At 40.3% G+C, this 14541-nt stretch overlaps 1 protein-coding gene across 2 annotated transcripts in view; it reads right to left on the bottom strand.

Moving 5' to 3' along the window:
* The window catches only part of LOC100564707 (calcium-activated potassium channel subunit beta-2), a 283641-nt gene extending 277080 nt beyond the window's left edge, over positions 1–6561 (bottom strand). Inside the window, exon 1 of one of the 2 annotated variants that reach the window (XM_062976787.1) lies at positions 6294–6561. The gene's annotated coding sequence lies outside the window, so the exon portion shown is untranslated. The remainder of the gene's footprint in view (positions 1–6293) is intronic. The other variant, XM_062976789.1, reaches the window with a different exon arrangement.
* Between the last annotated feature and the right edge of the window lie 7980 nt (positions 6562–14541).

Raw genomic sequence — 14541 nt, 5'->3', positions numbered from 1 at the left:
TTCAAAGGAAAGGAGTTGTTGTTGGGCTTCTGTAGAGAAACTTCTTAACTTTTGGAAACTACTATACAGAAGAAACAGTGGGATAGGCATGGCACCAGGCTGTGGGTGTGTGTGGTGTGGAGGATCTCCCACATCTGGCAAGAAGGAATGGTGCCTCCCTGGAGAAGCTAGAGGGTGGGGCCAGGAGGAAAGAGGGAATAATGCTTTAAAGGGGATTTCCTTTCCAGAAATAAAAAAATCTCTAAAATTCAAGGGATGGCCCAAACACTGTAAGAGTTGGTGGGCTAAAAGTGGTTGATATGCCCTCCATGTGTGATGAATTTCACCCCTCAAACCTTAAAACTGAGGGGAAGGTGAGCCTGGGCAGCCCCCCATTGCCGCCAATGGGATGAATGCATTTGTATATTCGGATGGTAAAACGAAAGAGCTCATTCGTATGGATGATGGTTTTAGAAGAGGCAGATGGATATGGAAACTGTGCCATACAAATGAAAGAAATAGAAATGGGAAGCGATTTCATACAAATGCACAACACTAATATCTATCCAATCAGATGTCAATCACATTCAGTTCAGTGGAATTTATGGTTAGGTAAGTAACTATAACACAATAGTCACAATAACAATGCACTGTAATCTCACTTTTAGCATCCAGTAGAACAGAAGTGTAAAAGTCTATTAGGATAGGAAGTGGGGAAAGAAAAAAGGTATAAATGCATAGTCACATACATTCAGCCCTCCACATTTGCTAGGGTTAGAAACATAGGACCTCTGTGAAAGTGAAAAAGCTCAAATAAAGAAATTGCTATTTTTTAAACCTAAGACAGACTACTTCAAGAATTTCTAGGTCTTGTGGTATGGTTCTAGGGTTAATTTCTGCAAGAAGCTGAGTACAGGATTACGCTGGAGGACCTAGACATTTTTAGAGAGATTATTATTTCTAGAAATCTCTAGGTTCTCCAGCATGACCGGATGAAGTTGTCTATAGAGTGACCCTGGAGAAACTGGAGATTTATAGCATCTCATCATATGCTGGCTTTCCCCATTTCTAAATACTTTAAAGATGGAGTCCCACAGAGCCCTTCAAATGACACAAGGGTACAGGAAGTCCCTGAGTTGCAAACATTCGACTTACAAATGACTCATAGTTAAAAACTGGAGTGAGACAACAAGAAGTGAGAGAAATCTACCCCTTAGAAGGGAAATCTACTCTTGAAAGAGGTATTATGGGAAAAGCTATCTCCACTGAAGTTTTATCGCTAATCCTTGTTTCCACAACAAGCCAAATTCTTCAAACTCCAATTATCACAGGGACAGAAATTGAGGTGAAGTCTTTTGAAGAGGAGTACAGACAGCAAATCAAACACCACAGGGGTGTTAGCCCTTCCCTATGCTATCCAAAGTTCGTTCTCTCCCTCTCTCTCTCTCTCTCTCTCTCTCTCTCACACACACACACACACACATATATGTGGCTGAAGTTACATTTTAAAAATGTACCTGTTCCAATTTACATACAAATGTAGAAATCTAGAAATGGATGGAGTGCAACCCATATGATGGGGTTGAATAAATTATTTGTTTATTTTAAAAACAGAAAGGCATAAAACACCACAATAAAAAGATGATTTCCCCTCCCCCTGCGTGGGATGAGGTCCTTAGAGAAAACATTTTAAACCAAATCCATGAATAATAAAGTTCATAAGAATCAAAACCTCAAATGTGGAGGTGTAACTGTACATCTTGGATTTCTGTATATGTTTTAGTCTACTTCCACCAGCAGCATAGTCTAAAATTACAAAATGTTACTCATTTATTACTTAATTGACTCATAGAATTGTGGAGTTGGAAGAGACCACAAATACTATCCAATCCAACCCTTTCCCATTCAGGAATACACAATCAAATCAACCCAGGCAGATCGCCATCCAGACGCTGTTTTAATATCTCCAAAGAAGCGGACTCTCCTACTCTGTTGAACAATTATTACCCTTGAGAAGCTCCAAAAGGTTTTGCCAAGAAAACCCGGCACTGACTTCACCTTCATCAAAAGCTGGAAATCATATAATCATGGAGTTGGAAGAGACCTCATGGGCCATCCAGTCCAACCTCCTGCCAAGAAGCAGGAAATCGCATTCAAAGCATCCCCAATAGATGGCCATCCAGCTTCTGCTTAAAAGCCTCCAAAGAAGAAGCCTCCACCACACTTGTTGTTCATTCAAATGGCTTGAATGCACAACAAAGACAACAATGAAGTGCTTAGAATTCTCTTCTAGATAATCCTAGCACATTTTTTTTTAATGACAGCCCCTGAGTAGTCCAGTGGACAATTCTGAGTGCCACCCCAAACTACATATTCCAGAATTTCTTGGAATGGAGCTGTGATTTTTGAAAAGGTATTGAAATGGTTTAGTGTGGGCCAATGCACTTCTTCTTAGGAATAGAATATAGTGTGGCATTGTGATTAATGTGTTTGACTAGAGCACTGGGAAACTTGAGTTCAGATCTCTTCTCAATCATGGAAATACACTGAATGACAAATCATGCTCTCTCAGGCTCAGAGGAAGGCAAAAGGCAAATCCCCTTTGAACAAATTCTGCTTGGAATATCTCATGATAGGTTTGCATTAGGGTTGCCATAAGTCATAAATGACTTGAAGAGACACAACAACAAAGACAATAATAAAGCATTTTCTGTTTTACCACCCAATGAATAATCAATGCCAACAACAATGGTAACAATAACATCAAGATCACAGTTTCTTCTATAGCATAGCACAACTTCTGACATCTGGAGATGAAGTGGTGCTACTAAACCAACTGCAGATTAAAAGATACACAACTCAATATTTGCTGATTGCCGATCAGTGCTTTGGATTTTCCATATATTAATTTCTGATTAAAATCGACAGGATGCACATTTCCATGATATACACTTCCCCCTGTTATTGACTTTCACTCTCTGAAGTGAAACTTGATAAGTTTTCAAGTGCGGGCACCAATCCTGATAATAGCCACATGTAGAAAATGTATTGATCCAGATCAATGAATGGTTTACATAGTATGCTGTTGGTGACAGTGTGTCTATCTAAAGGTACATCTACACAGTAGAATTAATGCAGTTTGACATCACTTGCCATGTCTCAATGCTATGGAATCATGAGAGTTGTAATTTTGCAAGGTCTTTAGCCTTCTCTGCCAAAGAGTGCTGGGACGTCACCAAACTACAAATCCTAGGATTTCATAGCATTAAACCATGATAGTTAAAATGGTGTCTGTGATGACTCATGGGCCTTGAAGTCCTGTTCCTAGTACTATTGTGGCAGACGAAGAGGAAAACATGGGGTTTTCGCCGGTTCAGCAAGAGCCGGAGTCTCTTCACCTGCAGGATGTTGATGTTTGCCCTCAAGAATTCAGCCAAACAGGCCTTGGGCAGAACTCCCCACCGTTTCCCAGAAAAGAATCTTATTCCAGAGAAAGGGGAGCCAGAGAGGCCCAACGGAGGAGTTTACGCTTAGCTGCCAAACATCAAGCTGATTAGGCCTGCTTACCTTGGGAAATTCTAAGGAGTCACACATCTGGACAGAGTTGGGTTTCGCTTCTCGTTCTCTAGGGAAGAGTTCTGTTGGCGGGAAAACGAGACCCAATATAGGTGTTTGGCGCGAGGGATTCTTTGCGGAGTCAATTGATCAGCTTGAGGAGAGAGATCATGTGTGGGCTTCGTAATCCCAGTTCCTTGCTTCCCGGATCAAGCTTCAAGCCTTGCCCTGTCTCACGGTTTTACCACGGACTCTGTTCATGCTTCATGTTCATCTTGCCTCCAGTCACGGATCTAGTCAAGAATCAAGTTTATTTCCAGTCTTGTTGTCAAGCTTCATTGGACTCTAAGACTCTGTTATTTCCCCACACTATTGCTTGGCAAAGTGTGTGTTTCAGTCAAGTGGATTAAAACTTTGAACTCTAATATCTTATATTGGACAATACATTTTTGGACTATATTTGACCTCATCTGAAAGGTCTGCTTCTGAACTATATTCTTCACTTGTTTTTATTGATTTTATATATTTCTTTAATAAAGATATTAGATAGAGACTGGCCTCTGTGTAAGGTTATTGGTGCTCTGCAGCCAGGGTCCTGACAGTGTCAAACTGCTTTAATTCTACAGTCTAGATGAACCCTACTGTATTGTAAAGTTCCTGTAGTTCAGTCATCATCACAGGTCAGCTGCAAAGATAAAATAGTGCTGTGGATCACATATATTTCCTGGGTTCTTTGTCAGAAGGGTCGGTTTTTTTAAAAAAAAATAAAAGCAAAATATAGCAACATTTTTCCATATAGTGTTTGTGTACCATTGCCCTTAGCTACCAACTTTCTGTCATGACCGAGACCAGGGGATGGAGGATATCTTTGTTTGTCTACTTCTATGTGATGACTAGGGGTGGAAATAACATCTGATGTTATTCATTTCCCAGCTGAAAAATAGGTATCTTTATATTTAGGAAACCTGGTCGGATGAATAACACAGAGATGAAAATTGTGCAAGTTTTGCTCAGTAATTGCATATTCCAATGTATTTCGAGAAAAACTACACAGAAGAAACACGTAGTTTCTTTATGCCAAAGGGGATGTAAAACAATTTTGCTCTAGCCTCCCTGTGTATGTTTCTTAGAAGTATTCTTTTGTGTGTAAATTGTAGCATTTGTGCAAAAAGGGCTTTTTTCATAGAGACACCAATTTTGCACTAGTGCATATTTCTAGAAACTGTGCCTTTTGGCAACCACCCAATATTTACACACAAGTCTAAAAAACGAACATGCATTTCTATGCAGAACAATTTCCCAAGACACTTGAGGCTTTACAGAAACTGGACAAAAGTTCACAGAAATATTTGCAATTGATTTTCTAATTGGATGAAGAAAGTGATAGAAATGACTCATCCTTGTATGTGTGGAGGAAATAGTTGAAGAATTACATCCCTTTGTTGACTCATCCAAGTTTCAAGGTTTTTAAGGAAAACCATGTTTAGAAAGCCTCCTTCCTTGTGGAAGGTCTGCCGCTCACTCATGGACCAGTTACTTCTTGTGAAAGTTTTCTCCCTAACATTTCCAGGTCATGCTGTTAGACAATACTATGGAATGATGGAGATCTACTGCTGATTTGTTGAGACAATATTGAGCTAAATGGACCAACACTTTGGTTTGCTCTAAGGTTCGCTGGAGAATCAGTTACAACACATTTGCCAAGAGAGTCGTCTTCCCCCCTAGGGAGTCTGGTTTGCTAGGAGTAAATCATATCCATTAAGAGACTGTGGAGAACAGCTATTTGTAGGCACTCTCTTTCTTATTAGTTAGAGAAAGCTTTCTGCACATGATCTGAGGTTGCCTTAATGATTTAAAATAGTATATGGACAGGTGTTGCTATTGAAAATGGTTTTGGTGGCTGCACTGTAATTGACCCTTTCTGCTTCAAGTTTAAAATAGGCAAGGAGAACAAAACCCTTTCAACAATGGGCAACTTTGAACCAGTCAGAAGACTGTCCGAAGACCTGTGTCAATCTGCCAGTCATTTTATGCAAAGTGGACAGCTTGTATTGCATTCTTCGTCACATCTTCTAGGAAGCTCTCAATCAAAAGAAGGAGAAAAGACCGCTCCCCTTTTCTATCCCTCCATATGTACTTGACGTCCCAGCCACCCCCAGCTCCCTAAGTGGCACAGTGGTGGCGCGAAAACATGACATGCATTTTAAGAGCTTAGGATGCTTATGCCTCAGGTCAGAAGACTGTCACCCCCTCTGCTCATTTCCTACTCCTCTTCTATTTCTATACATCCTCTCCACTCCTCCAGTCTCAACAGCTCCTAAGCCAATCTCAGAAACAACCAAGCCAGCATGACCGATAACAGATTGAAGGGTTGTCTTTGTGACCTCTGTGTGTTTTTTTTAGCCCACAGAGAAATACAAGACAGGATACAACACAGACACTATACTATTTATATTATACTGTCTATAGATGTACTATGATCATTAGAAGAAAATCTGATTTTTTGGCTCCGCATGACTAGTTTCCCCCTCTAGCCACAGCTTTTATTAAGCGAAGCACACTCAGTAATATTACCGGCACATATTACAACAAGAAGCAAATCCCCTTTGACTCCCTTTGCTTACTCCACCCATTCTATTCTTTTGAGTCTGCATCTGGCATGCCTTCTCCTCTTAGCAATCACACCCTCCTCGCTCCCCCCAAACACAACAGAAAACAATACAGCCAGACCCTCCTTTGTTTTCCAATGCAAATCCTACCTCGGAGACTTGTCACATCTTCTCTTCTCAGAAAAAGCCACATGCACTGGAGGAGAAAAGGGGGAAAGGAAGGGGGAAAGGAAAGGGGAAAAAAACACTCGGCAAACCACTACCCTAATTGTTAATAGGGCAGAATCCAGCAAAATCCTCCGACCTGCCACCAGTTGTTGAACGCCGTCATCCTTACCTCCTGACGTTTAAAGCCTTTTCAGACCATTAATGTCACAACCCCCCTGCTAACTCATACTCCCCTTAATACTCCCTTGCTCAAAATGTCTGAAATAGTTTGGAAGGACAATGGGAGATGACAGGCACGACAGACAGCTTGGCTTGGAAATACTTTTCCTGCACTACTTGGACAGCAGTTCTTTCAGTAAATAAATAACACAAATGAACAAACAAACAAAAAGCCCAAGAACTATTTATTCACTTGTAAGAGGCATCAAATTTCTGCCACTGTTCAGTGCTGAAAGTAGTTCTTGGTGGAATATTCAGGACTGATTCATATGTTCCTCTAGGATCAAGGAGGTACAAGAAGGAAAGAAGGAAAGAAGGAAAGAAGGAAGGAAGGAAGGAAGGAAGGAGGGAAGGGGGGAAGGAGGGAAGGGGAAGGGGGGAAGGAAGGAGTCAAATATCTTTCCACTGAGCCAACATGTTCTGTATATTCATTATTTTTGAAAACTTAAAAGATTGATCAGAATTCTTTCAAAAATAAAACAGGGAGCTGTCCAGAACAAGGAATGAAAAGAAGTAAAGGAACCTTTCTTCCTTTAATAACCATATCATGTCATTGGGACACACTTGCCCAATTCTAGTCTAAACTGTGAGAAATTTCAGGTTAGTGTTTATCCAATTTTGATTTTGATCAACAGAAAGTATCCTTGGAGATTTGGGATGTGTTTAACAATATTTTGAGTTTATTTATAAGCATACATAGAAGCAGAATTCTCAAACGCTTCAGCTGAGGATTCTGGGAGCCGTAGTCCAAAAAAGGGAACATGTTCAAGCTCTGCTGTGGAGAAAAATATTTCACATTGTCTTATTTGCAATTTTCCCTTTAGTACTTTAGCAGACATGCAGGATGACCTTTCTTAATTCTGACCACAAACCAAGAGTGTAAGAAAGGTGTGCTTTCTTTGTTACTTGTCCAGTGGCTTCATTCTGTCTCTTTTCAAATATTCTAGAACTTTCCATGACATTCTATTAAGAAACCATCTTTCCAGAATCAGTGCCACCAAAGTGACATCCACTGAGCATTTCAAGTCATAAAGCAACCATTAAACATATTTTTCTGACCAAGAATATGACCAGTCACTTATTCTTATCCTTTATATTCATTATTGTTGTTATTGTACCTTCATTTCCAACTTCTGGTGACCCTTGGGGGTTTTCTTGGCAAGATTTAGGGTGGGTGGGGGTTTCCTTTGCCTCCTTTTGAGGCCAAGAGAGTGTGTCTCACCTATGGTTACCCATTGGTTTCCATAGCCAAACAAAAATTCGAATCCTGGTCTCCAGAGTCATTGTCCAGAGCTCAAACCACTATACCAGCATGGTGATGATATTCTTAGCAAACTCCATTTACTCTGAGTGCTGCTTGTCAGGGAATGCAAAATGTACATCATCTAGCAGAAGAGGAAAATATTTGTGGGCTCCAGGACATTCAAATCTTTATAAGAGCGATTTAAACAAAAATAAAGGACTAATGAGAACTGGAGGCCCAAAACATGCCAAATGAGCTGGAGCATGCTTACTGTCCATAGAATTCTTATATATTGAAACACTGGGAATATATTGGGAGGAAATGGAAAATTCCATGTGTATGAATTGGGGACATAAGTAACAGAATGAAGTTCTATAATGGTGGTGAAAAATTAGAATTAAACTGATTTAGCTGATCTGTTTTAGTGGGCTTGATTGATTCCATTCTGACAATAGCTGACATCTCACCCATGACCTGTATTGTTTTGATGAGCTTTGCCATGTGTGCTATGGTAGGTAAAAGGTTTTCCCCTGACGTTAAGTCCAGTCATGTCTGACTCTGGGGGTTGGTGCTCATCTGAAGGTTTACTGAAGTCCTGAAGATTGGGGCACTGGAAATGACATCTGCTCTGCTGGTTATTGATTGTGTCAAGGAGAGGCAGCTGAACACAACTCTCTCACAATAGAAAGATCCTTTCTGGCATCATTTTCCAGTGCCCTGATCTACATTAGTTTGGTAGCCCTTTGGTTGAGATGCTGCCAGGCTGAAAAGGTAGGTTTTGGAGCGGAGGGGACATGTTTGGTGATTAACGACTCTAAATGTAAATCTCAAGAAGTTATGAGATCACAATGCCACTTTATGATCCCATAAGTACTGAACAAAATATCAGCCACTGTATCAGAAGGGCATTTTGATAGGCAATTCCAGAAACATTTTTCAGTTTTTATGCCATTCTCATACTTGTCCTAAAATTTTGTTTTTTCAAAAAGGTTATAAAAAGGTAAAGAGAGAAATAATGGACCAAAGCACTTGATTTTAATCACTGTAAAAATGAGCAGTGACCTATCTTGACAAGCACTGCAACAAGTATGGAACAAATTACCTTTTTCTTTAAAAAGTAACTTTTCAGTCTCCCAGGAAGAATATGAAAAAAAGTCATCAACACTTGGCAAATAATATCATCACAGCCATTGAAGGAGGCTAACTTCTGTTTAGGGATGTAAATCTTCATAAATTTCATTCACACAGGAACAATTATACTCATGCTATTTTCTCTCTGCTGTAAGAAAGGATCTCAAAAACTGCAGTTTCAAGTACTATCCACAGTTTGGGACCTATTCCTTGCAAAATAAATGTGATGTTTTGATCATAAATACTATTTTTCACTTCTTGTGCAGGAAATGCCATTTTCGGGACAAAAATGCCCATTTATATTTTTGACGCAGAATAGATCCCAAATGCCAACGTATTTTATCCAGTATTTGCCTCAGGGTTTCCTGACCATTTTTCATCTGTCATTTGAATATTTTTTGAAAAAGAATTCAACCTTTATGTCATGTTGGCAACTTCAACCAATCTAAGTTCTGGTTGGCAATCATTATTAACTGAAGCCAGATTCTGAACTGAGCGAGTCAAGCATTTCCATACTACTAGTTGGACTTAGGTCTAGTTTTCAGTTATGTAGTAAATCTGTGTCTGGATTAAATAAATAATATTTTCAGAATCCAGACCTCTTTGGCTTCAGAGAACAGAAATGTCACTTCATTGAACTATAACTATCTGTGTTCATGCTGACTGGGGAATTCTGGCCATCCAAAAAAGTAACTTTCCTGAGTTCGTGTATGGTATGCTTCTTTCAAAAGTATTCTGATGAAGCTATGAAACTGATAATAAAAATAGTTTAATAATTCTGATAAAATGGTCAGCCCAATTGTCTATTTAGTTCAGTATTATCCATTTTCAAGGGCACCAGCTCTTTGTTAGCTCAATAAAGAAGCCCTTCCCATCATTTGCTGCATGAATTTTATCAAATAGAGAGGTCAAGGGGTGTCAGGACCCAGGCTGCAGAGCACCAATGACCATACGCAGAGGCCAGAATCTATCTAATATCTTTATTAAAGAATTATACAAAGTCAATAAAAACAAGTGTAGAATATAGTCCAGAAGTAGACCTTTCAGGAAAGGTCAAATATAGTCCAGGAAAACAATGTCCAATATATGATATTAAAGTCCAAAGTTATAATCCACTTCACCGAAACACACACTATTTGGCAAGCAATAGTGTGGGGAACTGTCCATAGTCTTTGAGGCTCAAGGTAAATCCGAAGGAAGGGAAAACAAGGCTGGAATCCGAGAAGCAGGGTCCGTGGTTTAAAACGCAAGGCAAGGCAAGACTTGAGACTTGGCAAGGTCCAACTTGAAACAAGGCAATCGTGGAACAAGAACTGAATCCATAGAAATCCGTGGAACAAGGCAGGCTGGGAACTTGATTCAGGAGCTGGGAACTGGGGTACGAAGTCTACACACGATCTCACTCCACGAGCTGACGAATTGACTCCGCAAGGATTCCTTTGTGGCCAAACACCTATATAGGATCTTGTTTTCCCGCCAAAGCACACTTTCTCTGGGGAACAAGAACCGAAACCTATACTGTCCAGATGCAGGACTCCTTAAACTTTCCCAAGGGAAACAGACCTAATTATCTAATTGTCTGGCAGCTATCCTGGCGCTTCGGCGAGTCGCCTCCCGAGCGCTTCTATCTTGATTATAATAAAGGCGGCGAGAAAATGGGGGAGATTTCTGCTCAAGGCTTGTTTGGCTGACTTCTTGTGGGCAAACATCCTGCAGCTGCAAGTGTTCCAAATCTGGCAGAAACGGTGGGAAACCCAAGTTTTCCTCTTCATCTGTCACAACAGTACTAGGAACGGGACTACATGGCCCATGAGTCATCACAAGGGGGAATCTATAGTATACAGACTGTAGTCTGCTACTACTGGGCTTAGCTATGACTTCTCCATTAAGAACTAATTGACAACAGACTTTAAAACTTTTAACCTATGGATGACCATTCCATTTGGCAAGTTAAGGCAGTTACCTCAAATGCCAGATACAAGCTTGTGTTGAAGAGGACACAGTAGCAACTTCATTGTCTCCTGGATGATAGACTTCTACATTCCAGATGGCCTGTTTGGTGTCCTTTGACCTCTGTCGCCCTGAAGAGAGAGTTGGGGGGAACTATCCAATCATTATTATGGAAAGAAAGGGATAAAACTTCTAGTTAGTTGGCTTATGTAGGTGGAGAATGGGAGAGGGCAGGGGTAACCATTTAAATCTTTCCCCAAGAGAGCCAAACAAAGGTGGTTGATATCTTGTGTGAATCCAGTTTAGGTTTTAGAAACTCTAAAGAAATGATCAAAGTTGGAGAATTTTCTTGTAGCTCTTTAACATAAATAAATTATTTCCTAAAAACTGGGGTTGGTGAACCAAATTGTAAGTCATTAAAACCATCTTGTTGAGGTGTTGCTTCTCCTACTGCTACCACTTTTCTGTAATAAATGTTCTGCATTGATTTTGTAACACGTATCTCAGCTGTACCATGCAGCAATAGGGGCCAGAGCTATTTTCACCTACATGGAGTTGGGCTCCTCCCCACATACACAGCTGAACAGCTGGTAAATTCTAGTTCTTCCAGGACAAAACAGTGATTGATGAAAGTGCTGGGCATCGGTTGGGACTAGAGATGATGGGATCAAATGTCTTATATACAGTGAAATCCTGGTATCATCAGAAATGAGTCATTTTTAGCTTCTTGTGTTTATCAGAGCTTGGAAAATGTATTTGTTTTGGACAACAAACAAGGCAGCTGGTGGCTTCTATGTCAGGCAGGCAGCAATTTTACTTCTGAAATAAAATTAGCCTGACATGATTCTAAGGCCACTTCTACAGTGCCATATAAAATCCAGATTATCTGCTTTGAACTGGATTATACGCAGTGTAGACTCATATAATCCAGTTCAAAGTAGATAATGTGAATAATCTGCTCTGATAATCTGGATTATATGGCAGTGGTGAAAGGGCCTAAATGGCTTTGATAATGTGCTGGTAGTAGGTGATAGAAAAATTGTGTACCTGCCATTTCATTTGTTATGTAACTCTGATGTGGCAAAATGATCAGTGGGGCTCTTGGAAACAGTGATTGTATCAATGTGTTGTCAAAGGCTTTTATGGCTGGGATCACAGGGTTGTTGTATGTCTTCGGGCTGTGTGGCCATGTTCCAGAAGTATTCTCTCCTGACGTTTCGCCCACATCTATGGCAGGCATCCTCAGAGGTGATTTATCCTTCAACAATTTCGTAGAAGAATACCAGGATATACCAAGCAACATCAGATTGTGGTCAAGGCATTAAAAGATATAAGGAAAAGCCAGAAGAGCACATTGCCTCACCACCCTTTTTCCCATCTTATGGGGAAATGGGGAGGAAAGTGTGAACAGCTGTGTCAGAACTACCCAAAACACACTTTCCACACCATGGTGGTGGAGGAATAATAATAATAATAATAATAATAATAATAATAACAACAACAACAACTTTATTCTTATACCCCGCCCCATCTCCCCAAAGGGACTTGGGGCGGTTTACATGGGGCCATGCCCAAACACAACAGTATAATAACAACAGCAGGACAATAAAACAAATTACTCAACAATAACACATCAGCATCAATAAAACAGTCATAAGTACCTTCCCCTCCACTAATGTAATGTAATGTAATGTGGGCGGGGCCTGTCGAGCGTCGTCTGATGACACCCGTCAGTATCCATCCAGGCGTGGCCAAAAGTGGCCAAACTGGGCTGTTTTAGCCATGTGTGAAGAGGTCTTTAAGCAGTTGAAAGAATGGAATGACAGAGGGATAGTATGTGGTTTGGATTTGCCTCAATCCTAATGACCAGACAACTGAAATTCAGTCAACTGCTGATTCAATCAATGCTGGCAGGTGTCAGACACAAAATTGAGTGGGCAGATTGATATAGATATACCTGGAAGCCAGCACGGCTGTTCTCTGCAGCATAGCTCCTTTGAAAGTTGAAAAGAGATAGCAAGAGCCTTGCTGGTTGTCCAGCATTTTTGTGCAAAACTCAACTTCTCTGGTAATGACAGAGGAGGCATGGTGATAAAGAAGAGAAGGGGAATGCTTCCTTGGTGAAAAAGAGGAGAGAGAAAGAAGAATGAAGCTCCCCACTGTGCACTTCTATCACCCTGACTTTCACATTTCTATCCACCCTTCAAACTCATGCCGGGTCCTCAGGCTGGCATGTATAATTGTAATAAAGTATAAACCATTAAAACTACATAAAAACCACATTACAATGCCCAAACAGGCGTATTAAAAATATTAGCATGGAGAACGGGGATAAAACTGTCTAGTGTTGCTTTGCTTTTATAAAATTAACAATCCAGTGCAAACAGTGCATAAGGAAAAAAGGGTTTTCATTTTAATCAACATTTCTAATTCAAAATGTGGAAAAAAGAACTGCCATGAAGGGTTTTCTTTTCTTTTTCCCCCTTTTTTTAAGAAGAGAGAGTTCCAGAGTGGAAAATGTGTTTCATGTGGCTCTCAGGCAAGATCTACACTGGATTTGATCTTAGATTATCTTCTTATCCCAGATTATCTGGCAGACTCATATAATCTAGTTCAAAGCATATAATCTGGGATGAGATCCTGGGATAAGGGGTAGTGTAGATCTAGCCTCAGAGTTTGCTCTCAGGGAGCAAAACTACTTCCACAAGATAATTCTGGACCGAGGGCCACTTTATTTACTGTACTTATACCCTACTCTTCTCACCCCTGAAGGGAGACTCAGGGCGGCTTACAAACTATGGCAATAATTCAATGCCAGATTCAGATAATAACAATATCAACAAAGCAAAATATTATAAAACTGTAAAAAAAACACGTAAAAGGTAAAGGTAAAGGTATCCTCTGACGTTAAATCCAGTCATGTCTGACTCTGGGGCTTGGTGCTCATCTCCATTTCTAAGCCGAAGAGCCGGCGTTGTCTGTAGACACCTCCAAGGTCATGTGGCCGGCATGACTGCATGGAGTGCCGTTACTTTCCTGCCGGAGCGGTACCTATTGATCTATTCACATTGGCATGTTTTCGAACTGCTAGGTTGGCAGAAGCTGGAGCTAATAGCGGGTGCTCACTCCGCTCCCGGGGTTTGAACCTGGCACCTTTTGGTCTGCAAGTTCAGCAGCTCAGTGCTTTAACACACTTTGCCACTGGGGCTCCAAAAAAACACATACATATCAATTAAAATAGTCTTTCAAGTGAGTAATACATATTAAAACATATCAAACATATCAAATTTATATTGCATTGAGGCATGGCTCAAGATTATGGAATTATAGTTTTATAAGGTCCTTAGCTTTTCTCTGCTGGGTAATTCCAGGTATTGCAATCTAAATGGTAATGTTTCCAAAATTCTGCAGTTGCTTTTGGTAGAGGTAAAAAGATTTGAAATTACCCGGAATAATGGGAATTGGTGAAACTTTCTTCACTTTTTGACAGGAGATTTTCTATTAAAAACAGTTTACAAATATTTGCATAATTGTGGGGAAAATGCAATAGACAGGCTAACGTTCATCCATCCAAGCAGAGGACTGTGAGCGTTTTGTTCTTAAAAGATCGGCATTATTTTCAGCCATATTTTTAGTACTTGATATTTTTCTCTCTGACCACTCATCACTGAGAAATATAAAACAGGC

The sequence above is a fragment of the Anolis carolinensis genome, chromosome 3 (genome assembly GCF_035594765.1).
Source record: "Anolis carolinensis isolate JA03-04 chromosome 3, rAnoCar3.1.pri, whole genome shotgun sequence".
In the NCBI taxonomy this organism is placed as follows: Eukaryota; Metazoa; Chordata; class Lepidosauria; order Squamata; family Dactyloidae; genus Anolis; species Anolis carolinensis.
Note: the sequence above shows the minus strand (reverse complement) of the source record. Positions and strands in the feature narration are given on the sequence as shown.